The following is a 20,356-nucleotide window of genomic DNA, read 5'->3' on the forward strand; positions in this document are numbered from 1 at the left end:
TACCGATCTAAATATGATAAAGCTAGCCCAAATGTGGCTAAATGAATGCTCTACACATAGCTAAAACTGGATTTTAGGTAATGGGACAGCTCCTACCGATCTAAATATGATAATGCTAGCCCAAATGTGGCTAAATGAATGATATGGTATTGATATTTCAAAATAAATGACAAAACCATTTTATTTTTCAGGTGTTGCTGTAAACCGTCAAGTAATTACCCTTCCAAGAGTATGCCTGTGTCATCAGGAGATCCCAGACGTGAGAGCCAAACTTGCGGAGGCTGAAGCACTGACAGGGGCATGAATTTCATTAAAAAAATAAAACCATAAATTGTTAATAACATTGAAACATTTTGTTGACTGTTTAATGTATTCTATTGGTATATAATATATTGTAATTATATTACATTCTGAAAAAATATTCAATAGGCCGCAATAATAAATGATACCAGGTTTATGTTGAATCAGCATTAGCTTTCGTTGTCAGATTGTGACACGTTATACCAAGCACACAACGGCACACATCAAAGAGCATAATTTTAGTAAGCAACACAAAGTTAGGATAGCAACGGACTAGCGCAACATTGAAAAATGATAATGGCAGTGGGAAATATGTATTTACTCTTTTCTGTAGCATGAAGTGTTCTCTATACAAAGATAATGCATTATCATTAAAATATGAAGGTAACTTGATTTTTCTTTAAAAAAATGTGTACTGTATATATGACTAGTTTATGATTTCATATCATCAAAATTTGCTACATTTATTTCTCCTAAATCATCGTCATCTGATGTCGCAGACGGAAGAAATTCAGCATCTGGCAGGCCTCATAGGATCTCTTCAGTCGTCATCGCTGGACACCGCATCACTTCGGTCATCATATGACTCGACCCACTCTCTCTTGATTTTGGGAAACTGGGTGGCAACTGACTTGCAACGCTTTTTTTCATCGTGTTGAGGGTTTCCGCCACTTAATTTTTTATGTTTGGCTTCCTGGAGGAAAAAAAAAAATCACAGCAGCATGAAAATATTGGATGAATCCCAATTTTAATTTAATAATAATTTCTTGGTGATCAAATAATAATGCCCCAGTCATAGCAGCATCTATTTGATGCTATTGTTCCCTCTTCAAATAGGCAGACCTTGATGTTGAAATATAAAAAACAACGAGCCAAGGACCTATTTGGTGCTGGGGACATTTGAATTTACATAACACCTATTGATATAGTAATAAAATCACATGAGTAGACGACATGTCAGCCAACCTATCTACTTATGACAGGCCAACAGCAAAAAAAAAAAAAAAAAAAAAAATGTCGCACTTCAACAAACTGGCAGTAGGAGTCCCCCTCGTTTATAAAAAAAAAAAAAAAGCCATTAATGTTCTACTTACGTCTTTGGAAAACCAAGGTTGCATTGTTGTAGGTTTTCAAAGCTGTCGTGGCTGAAATGATGAAAACAATGAGCCGATTGGGGACCTGTATGCATGCTAATAAAAACGGTCCAAACCTTTGCAGGAGAAGTTTTTTTTTGGACCACTCCTAGAGTCTCGAGTCTTCCTGTGAGTAATTCATATCGCTACACATCGAGATGGCATGACGAATCCCGCGAGTAAAACCCAGAAAATGTTTGCAATATATGGCGAGGATAGCGTGGTGCTATATTTCCGTGTTCAGAGTGGTGGCGAGACTTCCTGGAAGTTACGTCACGAGGTAGGGGTCGGCAGGACGGCGCGTCCCTCGTTGCTATGGTGTTGCTATGGCCATAACTCAAAAACTACGCGGTCAATTATTATTATTTTTTTTATATGTGACTTTTTGAGAGAGCGAATGACGCATTTAATACAATTCAACTGAGTAAAACACTTAAGAGCGAAATCTGAAAAGCTCTTCAGTTCCCCTTTAAACTAGGGCTGTTAAACGATTAAAATCTTTAATCGAGTTAATCACAGCTTAAAAATTAATTAATCGTAATTAATCGCAATTCAAACCATCTATAAAATATGCCATATTTTTCTGTAAATTATAGTTGGAATGGAAAGATAAGACACAAGACGGATGTGAACATTCAACATACTGGACATAAGTACTGTATTTGTTTATTATAACAATAAATCAACAAGATGGCATTAACATTATTAACATTTTGTTAAAGCGATCCATGGATAGAAAGACTTGTAGTTCTTAAAAGATAAATGTTAGTACAAGTTATAGAAATTTTATATTAAAACCCCTCTTAATGTTTTCGTTTTAATAAAGTTTGTAAAATTTTCAATCAAAAAAATAAACTAGTAGCTCGCCATTGTTGATGTCAATGATAATTATGGTGCTGAAACCCATAAAATCAGTCGCACCCTAGCGCCAGCAGAGGGCGGCAAAATACCAAAAAACACAAGTAACAAATGGAAATGACACTTTGCTGTCATTTTAATCTGTTTGAGCGGGGCATGTGCGTTAAACGCGTCAAATATTTTAACGTGATTAATTTAAAAAATTAATTAACCCCCGTTAACGCGATAATTTTGACAGCCCCAGTTTAAACTGAACACCAGCCTAATTGTACAAGGGGCTATCTAATTGGCCTGGAGAATACAAGTTTTCGTGACGTCTCATGAAGTTTAGCGATGTCACCATGCAGCTGTTTTACTTTTTTCAGCATTTTTCAGAGATGTCACAGGGTTGCCAGATGTTTTTCAGAGCTTACAGTTTTATTCGGGTTGATATGGCAAAGAGAAAAAAAGTTTCAGTGGAAGTCAGCTAATAAATGTATTGTTTTTATTAAATTGTTTTTATTCCTCACAAGCAACATTTCAAAAGATCATGTTTTCACCAGTGGGTTACGCCTATTGTCTTGTGGCCTCTGATCAGTGGGAAATTGACAAGCAGAACTACAAAGTCTATATTAAAATATTTTAACTTATTACATAACTTGGTCAACATCAAAACAATGATGACAGGAAACAGTTGAACTCTAAATGAGTCACAGGCATCTACTGCAGTTTATCAAAATAGGACACTCAAAAGGCGAGCTGATTATTTATTCATGTGTTGATTTGGTAGTTGTTTTTGTCCTCAATGTCACACTTGCGTTTCAAATTTTGGAAGACCTCATTTGGCCAGTTACAACATATACCAAGAATATGTCATAGCCTGCTCACGGATGGATTCTGCAATTTTGGAACATCGAATTGCAGTGAAAGCTTTGGTTGTCAGCTTTTCGCAATCCTTTCATGAATATGGATCACATTATAAAAAGAAACAGGATTTGAGGCTGTTGATCCATGTCATTTACCTAGGAGTGATGGGAGAAGAGAAAAATAGTAGCTCAAGGTCAGTATGAAAAATTGTCCATTTGTAAGATGGATCATAGACTTCATAATGTATTGAAGGGACACGGGGCCGATTCATAGGGGGCCTATCTTCGTCAAAACTGACCGAGTGGAAACACAGGCAAAGAGCTTTTTCCGTTGAAAATTCTTTTGAATAAGTACTTAAATCCCTAAATTCTTTATAGTTATGGACATAAAACAGTCTCGGTTCTTGGTTAAAAGCAAAAAACCGTGCAGGTAGCATTTATTTTACATAAATATTTTGAACTATGCGGTTAGTCAGTAAGATAATTAGTGGCCACCATATGTTAAAAAAGAGCTTTTTCCGTTGAAAATGATTGTGAATAAATGCTTAAATCCCTGAATTCTTTATAGATATGGACGTGAAAAAGTCTCGGTTCTTGGATTAAAAGCAAAAAAAACGTGCAGGTAGCATTTATTTTACGTAAATATTGCAAACTATGCGGCTAGTCAGTAAGGAAATTAACGGCCGCCATGTGTTAAAAACAAAGCTTTTTCTGTTGAAATTTTTTGTGAATAAATACTTAAATCCCTAAATTATTTATAGATATGGATGTAAAACAGTCTCGGTTCCTGGTTAAAAGCAAAAAAAAAAAACGTGCAGGTAGCATTTATCTTACGTAAATATTGCGAACTATGCGGCTAGTCAGCAAGAAAATTAGTGGCTGCCATACGTACAAAAAGAGCTTTTTTCCATTGAAAATTATTGTGAATAAATGTTTAAATCCCTGAATTCTTTATAGATATGGACGTAAAACAGTCTCGGTTCTCACACACCAGCTCGGGCTCCTTCCCTGCCAGAGAGGTGACATTCCATGTCCCAAGAGTTTGCTTCTGCAGCTGGGGATTGGACCGCCAAGGCCCCCGCCAATGGCTGCCGCCCAACTCACTACGCACCCAACCCCTTTGGCCCTTCCCACAGGTGGTGAGCCCATGGGAAGGGGAACCCACGTTGCCTTTTCGGGCTGTGCCCGGCCGGGCCCCATGGGGACAGGCCCGGCCACCAGACGCTTGCCTTCAAGCCCCACATCCAGGCCTGGCTCCAGAGGGGGCCCCCGGTAACCCGCGTCTGGGCAAGGGAAACCTGAGTTCATTCATGTCATTCATCATAAGGAGTCTTTTTGAGCCATGCTTTGTCTGGCCCCTCACCTAGGACCTGTTTGCCATGGGCGACTCTACCAGGGGCCCAAAGCCCCAGACAACATAGCTCCTAGGATCATTGGGACACACAAACCCCTCCACCACGATAAGGTGATGACTCACGGAGGGGAGAGAAGTTTCGACTACATATAGTCGGACTCTCCTCCACACACAGCTTGGGTTCTGGTACCAATCCTCTCGAGAGGCGTTGGACTCTCTTCCACTCTGGAGTTTCCCACGGTGAGAGGCGCCGAGCAGGTGTGGGCATTCTTATTGCCCCCCGGCTTGGTGCCTGTACATTGGGGTTCACCCCGGTAGACGAGTGGGTAGCTTCCCTCCGCCTTCGGGTGGGGCACGGGTTCTGACTGTTATTTGCCCTTATGCACCGAACAGCAGTTCAGAGTACCCACAGGTATGGTTTGGTGACCTCAACATTGAATCTCTGCTTTTTGCAGATGATGTGGTGCTGTTGGCTTCATCAAGCCGTGACCTCCAACTCTCATTGGAACGGTTCGCGGCCGAGTGTGAAGCGGTTGGGATGAAGATCAGCACCTCCAAATCCGAGACCATGGTCCTCAGTCGGAAAAGGGTGGAGTGTCCTCTCCGAGTCGGGGATGAGATCCTGCCCCAAGTGGAGGAGTTCAAGTATCTTGGGGTCTTGTTCACGAGTGAGGGTAGGAGGGAGCGAGAGATCGACAGGCGGATCGGTGCAGCATCTGCAGTAATGCAGACTCTGCACCGGTCCGTAGTGGTGAATAAGGAGCTGAGCCGAAAGGCAAAGCTTTCGATTTACCATTCGATCTACGTTCCTACTCTCACCTATGGTCACAAGCTGTGGGTCGTGACCGAAAGAACAAGATCCAAGCAAGATACAAGCGGCCGAGATGAGTTTCCTTCGCAGGGTGTCCGGGCTCTCCCTTAGAGATGGGGGGGGGTTCGGTCATCCGGGAGGGATTCGGTGTTGAGCCGCTACTCCTCCGCATTGAGAGGAGCCAGCTGAGGTAGCTCGGGCATCTGGTTCGGATGCCTCCTGGATGCCTCCCCGGAGAGGTGTTCCGGGTATGTCCCACCGGTGGGAGGCTCCAGGGACGACCCAGGACACGCTGGAGAGACTATGTCTCTCGGCTGGCCTGGAGAACGCCTTGGGATCCCGCCGGAGGAGCTGGCTGAAGTGGCTTAGGAGAGGGAAGTCTGGGCTTCCTTGTGAAAGCTGCTGCCCCCGCGACCCGACCCCGGAGCAAGCGGAAGATGATGGATGGATGGATGGATGGATGGATGGATGGATGGATGGATGGATGGATGGATGGATGGATGGATGGATGGATGGATGGATGGACAGTCTCGGTTCTTGGTTAAAAGCAAAAAAAAAAAAATGTGCAGGTAGCATTGAATTAATGTAAATATTGCGAACTATGCGGCTAATTAGTATGAAAATTAGTGGCCGCCTTATGTAAACAAAGAGCTATTTCTGTTGAAAATTATTGTGAATAAATGCTTAAATCCCTGAATTTTCTATAGTTATGGACGTAAAAAAGTCTCGATTCTTGGTTAAAAGTAAAAAAAAAAAAAAAAAAAGCGTACAGGTAGAATTTATTTTACGTAATATTGGGAAGTATAATGCCAATGGTGTAGCAGCTAATTTCTACCATTGATTTTTTCCCACAACGTTTCAAAACGCATACATTGTACGAAAATTACCTTGAATCCTCAACCAAATCACTCCTGAGACAATCCTTCCTGTTTGTATGCAGTACAGCTTCCGTACTTTTTCAACCTAAATCCGGCATTAGATCGCTGCACGTGACCGATTGCTAATAAATGAAGCGGAGTGTTGGACGGCTCCCTTCGGGAAGTCGTGACGCAGCGAATGGGGAAGGTGTCATGTCAATACATAATGAAATTTACGGTCTGATGTAAACAATTACAGTTTGTGCAAGCTTGTGAAATTCTTAACTGTGACTTTTGCTTGTTAAAAAAAAAATGGAGTGTTGGGCCTTGTCACAGGGAGGGAGAAGGGGAACAGAAAGCAAAGGCTCATGGGCTTAAGATCATCAGTTCCAAGTTAATAAATTAACTTACCCCATTGGCCTTAATTTGATTCATCTTAACACTGTTTTCTCCAAAATGCTTAACCCTGAGGAAATCGTAAAAATTGATAATGGTGCCATTCTTGTTCAATCATCAAAGTGGCAGAATTGTAATTGAGGCCTTTGTAGTTTAACTGTCTTTATCAAATGGACCTTCCTCTTGGCAAAAAGGCTATTGAGCTTGGGCACAGTGTGCACAACAAGGCATCAATAATGAGACAATTAGTGATAGAAATTGATATTCTTTGCTGAGACACTGCTGTTGTCGCGAGAGGATGCTTGGTGTAAGATTATTATACTTGTGAGCCCCCCCCACCTCCCCCCCCAAAAAAAAATAAAGGTAAGGAGTTGCTTTGGTATGATCCACTCCTCTTTCTATTTCTCCCCTCATGTTGATGCCTACAAGGATGTGTAGGTTTGGTACAGAGGTGAGCAAGCTGCCCGACATCCCTCCCTTCAGCCCCCACCCCCCTTGGTAAGCTTGTGCCCAAGAGCGATCCATTTGAACTTCAATGAGAGGCAGCTTTCTTGTGAACACTTGAAACACACACTTTGGGCGGCTTAGAAGTGCCCGGGCATGTCTTCTTTACCTGATGTGATGTGAAGCTTACTTTTGTTTGATGATTCCATACATAGATACAATCTGGTGTCCTTGGCTAGAAAAGAGGGGAGAAGAAACTGAAGAGAGGACAGGGAGAAAGAACAAAAAGATGACTGACGTAATACAACAGCTTTACCATACCTGTTACACAACAGTGCTGAGGGTAAAGTCCACAAACTTGAATTCAATAGAAAGTTCCCCAGTATACTGTGTTCTCAACAATTAAAGTTTCAAAGTTGTGAAACTATAATACGCACCTGTGTCAATAATAGTTTTAAGACGAATATTTTTGTCGTGACATGATTTTTTTTTTTTTTTTGCAAGGATCTCAACTTATACCATCATAAAGTTGAGAGCTCTGGGTGTGGTTATCTGATATGTGTCTGTTGCTGCACAACTCAAGTAGGGCTAAAGCTATCGAATATTTTAGTAATCGAGTAATCAGATAATACATTTTTTTTTAGGTAAAGAGCAATCATACATGTGAAAACAAGACATTTGAGCTAATATTGAACCATTTTCAGTCAATCAATGTCTTTATTTTCGATGTACATTGTTAAAAACAGCCAACAATTGCCTCTCAAATGTGACTAGGAAAAAAAAAAAAAAAAGAGTAATTCACTGCTTTCACTCAAAAAACTTTAGATTAGGGAAGTCCCGATCCAGGTTTTTGCACTTCCGATCCGATACCGATATTGTTTTGCACTTCCGATCCGATACCGATAATGGCCGATACCGATACCGACCTATCTGAGCATGTGTTAAAGTTTAAAGTTATTTAGCCTCCTTACTTAGTTGTCAGACTCATGTTGAAAAAGCTTTTAGTACTCTTGATAACAACTAGCCAGCTGAATTAGGTGAGTTTGAATAACACACAACGGTTGGTAACAAGAAACTGACCTGTTTATTCAGTGACAAACACAAAACATTATAAATAACAAACAGAAATGGCATAGTCAGTCAGTAAAACGTGCAAATAATATTGTAAAATGTCTTAAAAAAGCAAAACACACCAACAACCTCAGTGGAAAATCCTACAAATCCCCCAAGCTATTAGATGCTTTTAATGTTTCGTGCATTAGTTACAAAAATTGTATAAAAAGCCTCTCAGGTTTAAATAAACGACTATTTCAGTATCAAGTTAACATTTTAAAACAGTAAATAAAATACTCAAGTCCCCATTCTGTATCAGCAGCTTTAAACTACATTCAATTCATTTAATTTTGCGAAGCAACTGTTAAAGTTGTTAAAATTGCTCCCGTTATTCCATAATTTCCCTTCTGTCTACTTTCGACATGTGAAAGTTTTAAAACTGTTTTGAAGATAGATTCAAGTCAAGATTTTGCCGATTTAGGAGTATTTTAGATAAAAAGTTAATTAGGTTCGCCTGGAAGGTTCACAACAGCCTACTAGGGAAGTCTTCTGCTTTAAGATGGCGGCTGTTTACTAACGCATCTGGTTTTCAATACTTCAATGTTGCTAACGCAGTCGAGTCTGTCGTGTAGCATCTAGTTCTATATACATATGATATCTATTATCTCCAGTAAAACGACGTTGACGTAGTTTGTAGTGGCTGTCAGCAGCAGTCAGGTATTCTTGTGTTTTTTATCCAGCGGCATGAGTTGAGCTAAAGCCGTGAGTTGAGCATTGGCATAACCCGGGTCTATGACAAGCATTATGTTTACTTCGGGACGCAACGCGGTCAGTTTCTCGTTGCGTCCCGAAGACCGCGCTGTGTATTAGTTCCGCTTTACTTGACATATTTCAATAATCGGAATTTGGATGTTTGTGAATCGTTCTCGAATCTTCCACGGCCGAATCGCTCAAGGATGTAATGACGGCTGGGCATGTTGTACGGTGGTTCTAAGTGTTGGATGGTGCGTCTTTACTCACGTGAGATAATGGCTCGTCATCCAGAATGAATTCTTCGGCAATGACTTTTGTTATTCTCTGGGCTTTGGGACTGTCGAGTGCCAGTTTGTTACGCATAGCAAAAGTTTCTGCCAGTGTTAGTTGTGTAGGACCTTTCTTTTTGTCTTCAGTTTTCTTAACATACTCCTCATATTGTTTGTGGTGGTATTTCGCTATATGCTTGATTAGGTTGGTTGTATTCAAACTTCTTACAGCTTTACCACTACGCTTGACTTTATTGTGGCATATGTTGCACTCTGCCTCTTCGTCTTTGTCGTCCTTTAAGGTTAAATGATCCCACATAGCTGACATTTTTACCGATAAAGTCTCTCGGTAAATTGGGAGACGGTAATGTAAATGTAGTGTGTTGAAGGTGTGCCGTAAAATGCGGACCGGATTTTAGGGAAACCGAAGCAAAAACTAGAATGGATTATGGAAATCGGTGCTCTGGAAAACCCGGACCGGACTTTAAAAAAAAAAACTGGATCAGAAGTCCTGATTGGAATTTTTCCGTGTTCTGATCCGATACCGATGCGCATTTTTTTGCCCATATCGGCGTCTGATCTGATCCAAATATCGGATCAGGACATCTCTACTTTAGATCTATTAAAAAATATATGTATATATTTTAGGGCTGTCAAAATTATCGCGTTAATGGGCGTTCATTAATTTTTTAAATTAATCACGTTAAAATATTTGACGCAATTAACGCACCCGCTGGCATATTGCCTCAAACATTACAATGAGGCCGTTTATGGACATTAAGAGTGAAGAGAATGCCGCTTGGGGGCAGCGCCGTTCCATACTCATGTTATGTCTTCTAAACATGGGAGAATTAGTAGTTGTGAGACGTTTATGCTGTATTCACAATGCAATGCAAATTGCTATTTGTGCTCCACACATATTTCGGTAAGTTTTCTTTCTTTTAGTGGCAATTATGTGTCTCTTGTTTTATTTTGGGTAAGATATGTACATATACAGTGGTGAGAACAAGTATTTGATACACTGCCAATGGGTTTTGGCAGTGTATCAAATACTTGTTCTCTCCACTGTATATGTTATACAGTAAAGGCGAGTGGACACAGGCGTTTATTGGCATAAGCTTCTCCTTGACAACAAACATAAGTATCGTTTAGTGAAAGCACAACACAAATAATATTCCTATCTCTCAAAAAAAAATAATGTTCTCAAAAAGAAAAGCACTTCAGTCTATAGTAATGAGGCCCTATTCTGACACACAGTTAAACAACAATGCTAAATAAACTGGCATTCCATATCAATTTAGCTATGCAAAATACACGTAAGACTTAGACTTTGGTCACTCTATTTTTATTCTTCTTATTATTATATTAACTCTAGTTTTGATTGAAAATTTTACAAATTTTATTAAAACGAAAACATGAAGAGGGGTTTTAATATAAAATTACTATAACTTGTAAGTATAACATTTATCGTTTAAGAACTACAATTCTTTCTATCCGTGGATCACTTTAACAGAAAGAATGTTAATAATGCCATTTGTGGATTTTTTTGTTACAATAAACAAATACAGTACTGATGTACAGTATGTTGTATCCGTCGTGTGTCTTATCTTTCCATTCCAATAATAATTTACATAAAAATATGGCATATTTTAGAGATGGTTTGAATTGCGATTAATTAGATTAATTAATTTTTAAGCTGTAATTAACTCGATTAAAAATTTTAATCGTTTGACAGCCCTAATATATTTCTCACCTAAAAATGCCAACGCTTGATAACATACATCACTTAAAAGTTTTTCCCACGTGTTTTACTTGAATTTGTGTCAAGCTTATTTTTAAGTTCTTGTTAAGTTTTAAGTTAGTCTAAACTGTAAGTCCTAATAGGATTTTGAGTTTTTGCAGTGTTCAAAATAAAGGTATTGTAAAATATCAGATTATAATACGGCGGGGATATTTGCATGCATTCCTGAATGTACCGCGTGATGTGCGGGGGTGAGGGAGATCTGGGATAACGAGAGACGTGCCTTGTTGTTGTTGTAGTTCTGGCAGGTGCGTGTGCGTCGGCTTCCGCAGATGGCAGTCATGTGTTGGATGTTCCACAAGTTCCCCAAAAATAAATAATTGCAACCTAACGAAGCGGGTGACTTTTTGTTAACGTTACAGTATGATACCTGCTGTATTGGAGCACATTAGGGACAAGTGCTACTTGGTGTTTTATCCAGCAATGAGTACTGAGCTAAAATTGACAGCATTATTAAGTTTTTATTTTACACCCTCATCACTCTACAGCACTATGTTTTCACAGATTAAATAAAGCCTGTATGTAAGACACGTTTGCCACGCATTGGCAGTGGTCGTAATTAATAGAAACCCTCCGCAGGGCTAACGTTATGTGAGCGAGTGACAGTAACGTTAATCGTATTTATTAGCTCTGAGAAGTGTACTGCTTTAGGATGGCGGCTGTTTACTAACGCCACTGACTGTCGGCTTAGTTTGTAGCGGCTGTCGGCTGCAGTAATTTAATTTTTTTTAAAATTTTTATTGCTTCTTTCTCTACGCACGTGCCATCAGCGCGTTGTCCCGCATTAAAAGTAGTGCGGGCAAAACGTGATGCTTAGAGCTGGCAAAATTAAACGATTCCTCGAGGTGAATAAAATTACTCTGATCAGTTTTTAAACTGGAATTACTCGAGTATTTGTTTCAGCTCCAAACTCAAGTAATTTTCTAGAGCTGAAAGGAAACATGATTTACCATTAAAAGTTAATAATGATTTTAAAAATTATCATTCATGGAGTGCCATGTATCAAAGAAATTTAACAACCTAATGTGCTCCCCAACTCTGCTATGGTCTGTTCAATTTATTTTTGACCTAACGGCCATTTACATGGTGATGCTCCGAAAATACGACAAATTTCATGTTTGCATTTATATGGTTCCGTCTCCATTCAAACGATGTCGCAATTCCGCGATGTCCAATGTATCATTACTAAAACATCCAGTGGAGCATTACAGTAAATTAGCCATAATATGTTAAGTCCACGACCGCATATACAGTATTGGTATCGGTTTGATATCGGTATGCGATTTTTGGAGTTGGACAGCATCGGGATATTGGTTAAAAAGTCATTAACGGACAACTCCAATTTTTTTTAGCAATGAACAATAAATTAAAAATCCAAGCGATAACTCACAAGGTTTCTGCAGGCTATATTCACAGCAAAATATCTTAAATTTACCCCTTTGTTGCAGGTTTAGATTTACTAGTTTCCCTGTAATGAGTCGGTATCGGCATAATGAGGGGCCATGATGGGCTGATTTTTCCAGAGATGATCCAAATATTATACTGTCATATCGTCAAGACAATTTTGGCATACAATAGATGACAACAAGTGTAAAAATAACAACTCTGGAAATTATGTCATGCAGTCATCTTTGTTTCTTCCCACAGAGTCTCCAAACAACTTGGTTGTGAGCATGCACAAGCATGTGATGTTCATTCATAAAGGAGAACGTGCAACAGTGCTGCAAAAAATAATTTTGCACATGTACTCTGACCAGTGTAGACACATTACTCCTTTAACTCAAAACCTCAACCCAAATATTTGCAAAGTAGAATATATAAAATATACATTTGAGAAGAGGGGGAATCAGTTGATGTTTCCACGTTATTCTGGCACTGTAAGCCAATTAGGATTTTCACTCAGTTTTTTAGCTCCGTGTGAACTGACATCAATAAAAAAAAAAAAAAACCTTCACTAAACAACTTTTCTAATTCTTCATTCCAGGTGACATTGGCTTTTTTGGAGTGCCCTAGTTCTGGGCACACAGTGACACATTTCCAACTCCCTTGTCAATTACAGATATGTTAATTAGTTGATTCAGAATGCTTGGATGACAAAACACTTCCATCTCTTGTACAGTAGTTTGTGTAGAGATTTTTAAAAAATAATTACTATATGAATTGATAAAAATCGATGGCTGATGCCTCGTCAATTTTCAAAATGCAATTTTGTCTGTTTTGTGAAAAGCTGAATTTGTCAGTGTACAGTATGATGTTAAATACAAACGAAGTACCCTCAGGGTGACAGGCATCATGTTCAAATGGCTAAGTTGGTCAAGTAGCAAAGATGTCACCAAAGAGCCCATCCTGAATTACTTTTCATGAATCTTCCTTTTAACAAGACTCCTTTTAAGATCTTTTCCCATCATCGAGATCGAGAAAGGGCAAGAGACAGCAGACAAAAGAACTCAAAAGCACAGACTTCACTTCTCCCTTGAAGATGTTAAAATTAGTGTCTTCAAAAAAAAATCAAAGGCCTAACATTAAACGTTAAAAGATTCTTGAAACGTCGACACTTCTGTTTTTTCTGAATAAAGGACATTAGATGAGAGATACTTGGAAAACCACTTTGGTGTCACTTCAAAGGCTTAGCTTTAAGAAAGTGGGCTAATATAATACTGAGAGGAGAATCAGTACCTGGCTCTGCTGACCTCTTCTGCGGCTACTGACAGTCCCACCAAGGATCCTGGGACGATGCCTTTGCACCATTGGGAGAGGGTGGCCGCCAGGGTCTGACGGTCAAGGGGGTTCAGTTTTGACGAGTAACCTTGAAGGTCGTCTTTGGTGTCTTGCTATGTGATGGTTTCTTTCTTCTTTTACTGCAGTAAAAAATATGAAGGCCTTCTTTGAACTCCAAAGTAGATATAAAATCGGCTGGATTTTGTCCACTCGCGATCGGCTGTCAGTGCCCGACTGCGCCGTCGTGATGGGCCAACATCATTAGACAATGCCATACACAGGACAGATTTGTTGACACAGCGAGTAAAAATAAAGTCCCGTGGAAGAGTCTGTGTCAATTTGTTTGTCTTTAGGGGGTAAGGGGTCCTTTTAATTGGGCTGGCCAACTAACCTAGAGACATTGGAGAACTCGTGAGCAACAGGCCTCTTGTATTTGGTTTTATTTCAGTGTGGTTTGTGGCGTTTTCATGTCACTGATTTAAGGCTTTGCGAAGGTTCACATCTCCCGCAAGTGCTACATGCTGAATCTGACCCCCGAAAAACAGTCATGGTAGTGAAACAGTAAATCCTAGCCATCCAAAAAGAAATCAGAACTTACACAATGTGTTCCACTGCATAGCAAATGCTTTGACAAACAAGATTGCTATATCTATTTACAATAGCTGCCAGTTACTTCTTTGCAAGGCGTGTGAATATAACCCGCCTCCTTTGATTTTTTGGTCTGGGCAACTTTAAAGGCTGCACAGTTTGGGAGTTCACATCTCTATTTCTTTATTCCAACACCCTGCTAAGTAATGACGTACATTAGCAACAGTAGATTTTACTAGCTGGACTGGAAAACGAAGGTTCTTAATGTACAGTGTATCACAAAAGTAAGTACACCCCTCTCATTTCTGCAGATATTTAAGTATATTTTTTCATGGGACAACACTGACAAAATGACACTTTGACACAATGAAAAGTAGTCTGTGTACAGCTTATTTTCTCCTCAAAATAGCTCAAAATATAGCCATTAATATCTAAACCCCTGGCAACAAAAGTGAGTACACCGGATGGGAACTACGTATATCTCTAAATGTCCAAATTGAGTACTGCTTGCCATTTTCCCTCCAAAATGTCACCTGACTCGTCACAGGAGTGCTGTCAGCATTGCTGCAGAGATTGAAGAGGTGGGAGGGGGAGTCATTCCCACCACCATGCTTGACTGTAGGCATGACACACTTATCTTTGTACTCCTCACCTAGTCGCCGCCACACATGCATGAGACCATCGGAACCAAACATATTTGTCTTCGTCTCATCAGACCATAGGACATGGTTCCATTAATCCATGTGCTTTGTTGACATGTCTTCAGCAAACTGTTTGTGGGCTTTCTAGTGTACCGTCTTCAGAAGAGGTTTCCACCTGGGGCAGCAGCCAAGCACACCAATTTGATGTAGAGTACGGCGTATGGTGCGAGCACTAACAGGCTGACCCCCACCTCTTCAATCTCTGCAACAATGTTGACAGCACTCCTGTAACGAGTCACATGAAATTTTGGAGGAAAAATGACAAGCAGTACTCAGTTTGGATATTTAGGGATGTACGTTTTACGAAGGGGTGTACTCACTTTTGTTGCCAGGGGTTTGGATTTTAATGGCTATATTTTGAGTTATTTTGAGGGGAAAATAAATTAAGTCTATTATATAAGCTGCACACAGACTACTTTTCATTGTGTCAAAGCGTCATTTTGTCAGTGTTGTCCCATGAAAAGATGTACTTAAATATCTGCAGAAATGGGAGGGGTATGTCACTTTTGTGATACACTATAAATATTAATATGAATCATAAGGATTTACATTTGTTTCTTATTCATAGAATATTCTTTCATGACTCTTTCCCTTACAGAATTAGCAAATGAACTGTACACACCAAACTCCTCTGGATTCATAATTTCATTGGGTGGAAGACACTCTTGTTCAGTGGCGCCTCCAGAAATCTTTCATAGGGGTGGCCAGATGGGGCCAAACTAAAAGCCATAATTTCAGGTTTTCATTATATTATTGCAGTAAAAAGGTCAGGGGAAAACTACCAGAAAGACTTAAGGACACGGCTACTGATATACTTAGGTGTATTGTGTAATATTTGATGTTACTAATTATTTAATGTGCATAGTCCATAACTGTCCAGTCAACATTTTGAGTTCCACAACAATTCCATTTTATTGTGTACATTACACATAAAGTGTACATTTAACAAAACAAAATAATTACTGGGGAAAAGCAGGTGCTGGCAGATACAAATAAAAGCAAGTACAGAAGCAATCACATCTTAACTCGATATTTCCCAACACAATGGTAATGTGACACAAAAATAATTATTACTGAATAAACAAAACATAAAAAGTTATTCCCAAAAGGGATCAACAGATTACCAGGCTATAACGTATATGAAATGCATAACTGATGCTACAACAATCTAACGATATACTGGCAAGCGGGGTGGCCAGTGGGGTGGCCAACAGATTTATATGGGGGGGCCGTGGCCACTCCTGGCCACCCCCTGGTGGCGCCACTGCCCTTGTGCCCTCCGCCCCCACACCTTTTCCCCTTGAACCATTACGTGTTTTTGATTCCGCTGGTTGTGTTGTCGAAGATCAATGGAAACACCATTGCAAGTGCCTTTTGTCATTATTTTTCACACTGATAAAAATAAATGACAGGCAAGTGGGGTGCAGGTGCGAGAATTTTAAAGGGACTCGGACTTAAAGACTTGTAGGCTCTAATAAGCCACAATTGATTTATTTTACTAAAATATGTCATTAGAAACACATAAAATATTGCCATTGATTTAAAAATCTATAATACTTAGTACATGTTTTGACCTACGGAGGGCATCATGTTTTATGGATGCTTGGGGTGATGACGTAGATTGTCACTGTCATTCGAAGAATACTACCGGGTTTTTGCAATATCTTCTACGCAGCAAGACGTCAAACACATGCACTCATCGGTTAAAAGCGGCAAGTACTTAATATTTGTGTTTTTAGTGTCTTTTTTTTGTTGTTTTTTTTGTTTTCAATGTCTCAAAATACTTTTTGCATGTGTTTCCCTCTCGTACTTTTAAGCATTGTGTTTTCTTGTGATAGCTTTAAAGCATATTGTTGATCTGTTGACCACATTAGTCACATAGCACATTTAAACCACGCTTATTTGATATTGCTATGTTTTAGTATTTTCTTAAGGCATTTTCAGTATGTTCTGTCTGTATGCAGCTAAACAAAACAAGCTGGAAGCGCACAGTAGTACTTCGGGTGTCAATTTTGCCTCTTGTAGCACGTTTCGCCGGTGTAGCACGTTTTAGGAGAACACCATTTTTTCCCCCTACTCTCGTCTCGTCTCATCCCATCTTTCCTTATTTCCTTAATTCCTCATTTTGCTTTTGCTGCTGGTTTTGTGAAATATCAACAGTGCTGTCATGCTCTTTAATGGTCCTCTCGGGTTCAATTTGAAAGGGTCGAACAGATGACATGTTTATGTCACTAGAGTCATACTCTAGAAGCCCAGCAAGAGGGGTTTCAATATCAAATTATTTTATCTCATAATAACGTTTATTTAACAACTACAACTCTTTCTATTCGTGGATCCCTTCAAGAGTTAGTCTAAAGCCTGAGTCATGCTCCCGCGTTGCGGTGACGGCGCAGTGACTACGGCGTCATTCGACATTCGATGGTTCTCCGACCAGGTGACGCGTTGCTCTGTAATTCACCACCAAGCCACTAGAGTGGTGTGCCGTTATGTTTGTACGGTTTTGGGGCATGCTTGTTGACTTCCTCTTGTCTAGTTTAACGGAGAAAAAATAAACAATGCAAGATGGAACGCTTGAATGTGGATCTTCAGCTCATCAACATTGAATAAGTGTTGATCATACAAATGTTGAGGCGCAGGCGATGCAGAAGACGGTTTCGAGGCAGTCCATCCAACTTTTAATGCCGCATAGAGTTTTAGCCTCGGGTGAAAACCAAGTAGCTGTGGCGGCTAGCTTCAAACTGGCGTCGAGCATTGCGTCCAGCATTTTGTCCGAGGTCTGGAAAGCCCTCCAGACCGATTTGTTTGCAGTGTTCTACAACCAGCCAGTTGGAAGCCATAGCAGATTTCTGGCATCTATGGAACTTCCCAAACTGCGTGGGAAACCTTGACGTTAACGTTATCATAAAAGCACCGAGGCACTCTCAATCGGTGATGATGTATCTTGTGTGAACTGTCTGTTGTTGAAAATGAAACATCAAAACAACTATTTTGACACCAAACCTGTGCTTTATTATTCATATACTTCAAGTGTGACCAGTTGCGGTCTTGGCAATTTTGGGGCCTAAGGCGAATATATCCAGGGGCCCTCTTCATGGGTCAAGGGTTAAGAAGGTGAGAAGGGGTGTGGAGGAAATATGTTCAGGTACACTAGGGCTGTCCTAAACGATAAATTTTCTCCTGATTAGTCAGCCGACTAGTTTTACGATTAGTCGACTAATCTAATAATTTTCTTCACCGGATGTACGTTCGCTAAACCGCTAACCGAAAGCTTTACACTCTGTAAAAAACATTCTTAGTCATTGCTTGTGGTGTCACTAATTGATTTTTAAAAATTTTAAGTTTAGTTAAGTTTATTTTTATTTTTTTGTTTGGTATGCTGACATAATTATACATGACGAATAGTTGGGGGTGCTGCTGGCTCCGGTGGCCCAAGCCCTTGCTCGTTAGGGCAAGGCAGCTGGTTGGGGGCCCCCTACTGGTTGGGGGCCTAAGGCGATTGCCTACTTCGCCTGAATAGTAGAGTGTGACACGTAAATAAGTCACAGACTCACAGCAAACAGATGTACACAATAAATGATGAAGTGCACAAACCAAAGATACGACATGAAGTGATGAAAAGCAGACAGTTTTTGGCCGACTGGGTCACCGCTTCGTGTGGCCACTCGATTCCGAACACACACGTCTCGGTGGTTCTACCATTTTTTTATTCGATCACTGACCTTTCCATTTTGCAATCTTAATGATGTCTTGACGAGACTTGCTCTTTGATGATACTTCCGTCTGCTTGGTCCATTTTTGCTTGTACAATGGTGGTGATTTCGAGCTGAACCGGAAAGAACAGTCTGAGCAGTCCATTTCCGTCACGTCATATGCGTCGACGTGATGCTTGGGTTTGAAAATTCAATAGGGCCGCGTCAGGCTACGGCGCAGGGTCGTAAATCGGGTCTTCGTTGACGCAGCATGTCTGACGTGGAAGCATTACTCGGCCTTTATGTGTAAGCAATTATCATTCTGTGTCAATTTGGGGAAGGTTGTTATCAAAGTGTATGTTGCAAGGGTTGGCACATTTATTTAATGGACCAAGTAAGAAATGAAGTACGCAAATTAAGAAGTAGGTATTAATTAGGTAAGGAATTAAATTCTAGCAAGCCACCAGTGACCATGCTGAGTGAAATGAGAATTAGGGTCATTAATATGCAGGTGTTTGGTGCCCTTCCAGTTTAACACAGGGATACTTTGACCTACAATTGCCCCACCTTTTAGGTTTTTTCGACTAAAGAGTCATTCAATTCCAGCCATGTATCTCAGTCGCAACAATTAATGGAGAGTTTATTATAATATCTTAAACTAAATCAGTTTATGAACTTGGTGACTAAAAGGATCAAACTTACTTAAAATACGTGAAAACAATAAAAGCACATCAAATGCTGAAGAAGAATGTGTCCGTTTCCTAAAATGTCACCCTGGAGGTAGTTGTGTCACTGTACATTTGTACATGGTAATGGAATCTTAATTAATTAACTTTGTCTCAAGTGTAGGTCTAAAAACGTTAGAAAAAGTTGTAAAAGTTTTAAAATCGTGAGTTTGACTTCTGTCTTGCCAAGATGTGAAGAAAGCATTGCCCTCCACCTTGAGTTCCCTCTCCAGTAAGGCACCGTGAGCCATGACTGAAGCAAATGGGGATTGAGGCATCCCACAAAGTATAATGAGTGATGGGACTTCTTTGATTCCTACTAAGCTTTCATCTTCAGTCAAGACCTTGGCTGCACTTTCTTTCTCCCTATTCGTCTTTGTCTCTTGCCCTGATGTCTTTCCGTGGTGAAGATGAAGAAAAACATCTTTCATAGGCCCCATTCCGATTATCTACAAAATTTCCAAAAGTTGACATCCAGCATTACCTCTCCTTTTGTTCAGTTCTTTCTCGGGATTCCATCGCTAACTCATTGTACCTGTTGTCGTGCGGTGGAGACATTTGGCATACGCGACAGTTCAAGACAATTAAAAGGCTCACATGGGCTTTTTGTAGAGTTTTAGGGGCACATGAAGTCACAGAGGCAAAAAAAAGTTTGCATGATTTGAAAAAAAACCCAGACAACTTAAAAGTAAAACAGCACAGCAGCCATTTGTTCTTTCTCTGCATGCTCTCTCAGTCTAAGGCTCTAATCTTTTAGTTTTTCAGACCTACACAAAAAAAACAAAGAAGTCACAGATCAAAACAAATGACTATCAAGCTATCAAATGAGCACCACCCTGCCTAACGCTGACTGCAGGAGAGTGAGAAGCGAGTCAGAGTCAGACGGGTCGCGTATTGTTTCCACTCACTTTGATGCCGAACTTAAAACGCTTGCAAAAAAAAAGAAAGAAAGAAGAAATCAAACGATGATGAAAGAAAGACGGAGGAAAATGAGAAAAAGAAGAAAAAGCGAGGACAATGAAACACAACGTTTACATATGTGCTCATGCCTTTGTTTCATT

General features: G+C 40.0%; 1 long non-coding RNA gene across 1 annotated transcript; it reads right to left on the minus strand.

Moving 5' to 3' along the window:
• Positions 1-408: 408 nt before the first annotated feature.
• Positions 409-1,718, minus strand: LOC130920802 (uncharacterized). The gene is made up of 3 exons (XR_009064221.1): positions 1,511-1,718; positions 1,395-1,445; positions 409-994 (listed from the first exon to the last, which is right to left on the minus strand). It is a non-coding gene; the product is annotated as an uncharacterized LOC130920802 (long non-coding RNA).
• Between the last annotated feature and the right edge of the window lie 18,638 nt (positions 1,719-20,356).

The sequence above is a fragment of the Corythoichthys intestinalis genome, chromosome 8 (genome assembly GCF_030265065.1).
Source record: "Corythoichthys intestinalis isolate RoL2023-P3 chromosome 8, ASM3026506v1, whole genome shotgun sequence".
In the NCBI taxonomy this organism is placed as follows: Eukaryota; Metazoa; Chordata; class Actinopteri; order Syngnathiformes; family Syngnathidae; genus Corythoichthys; species Corythoichthys intestinalis.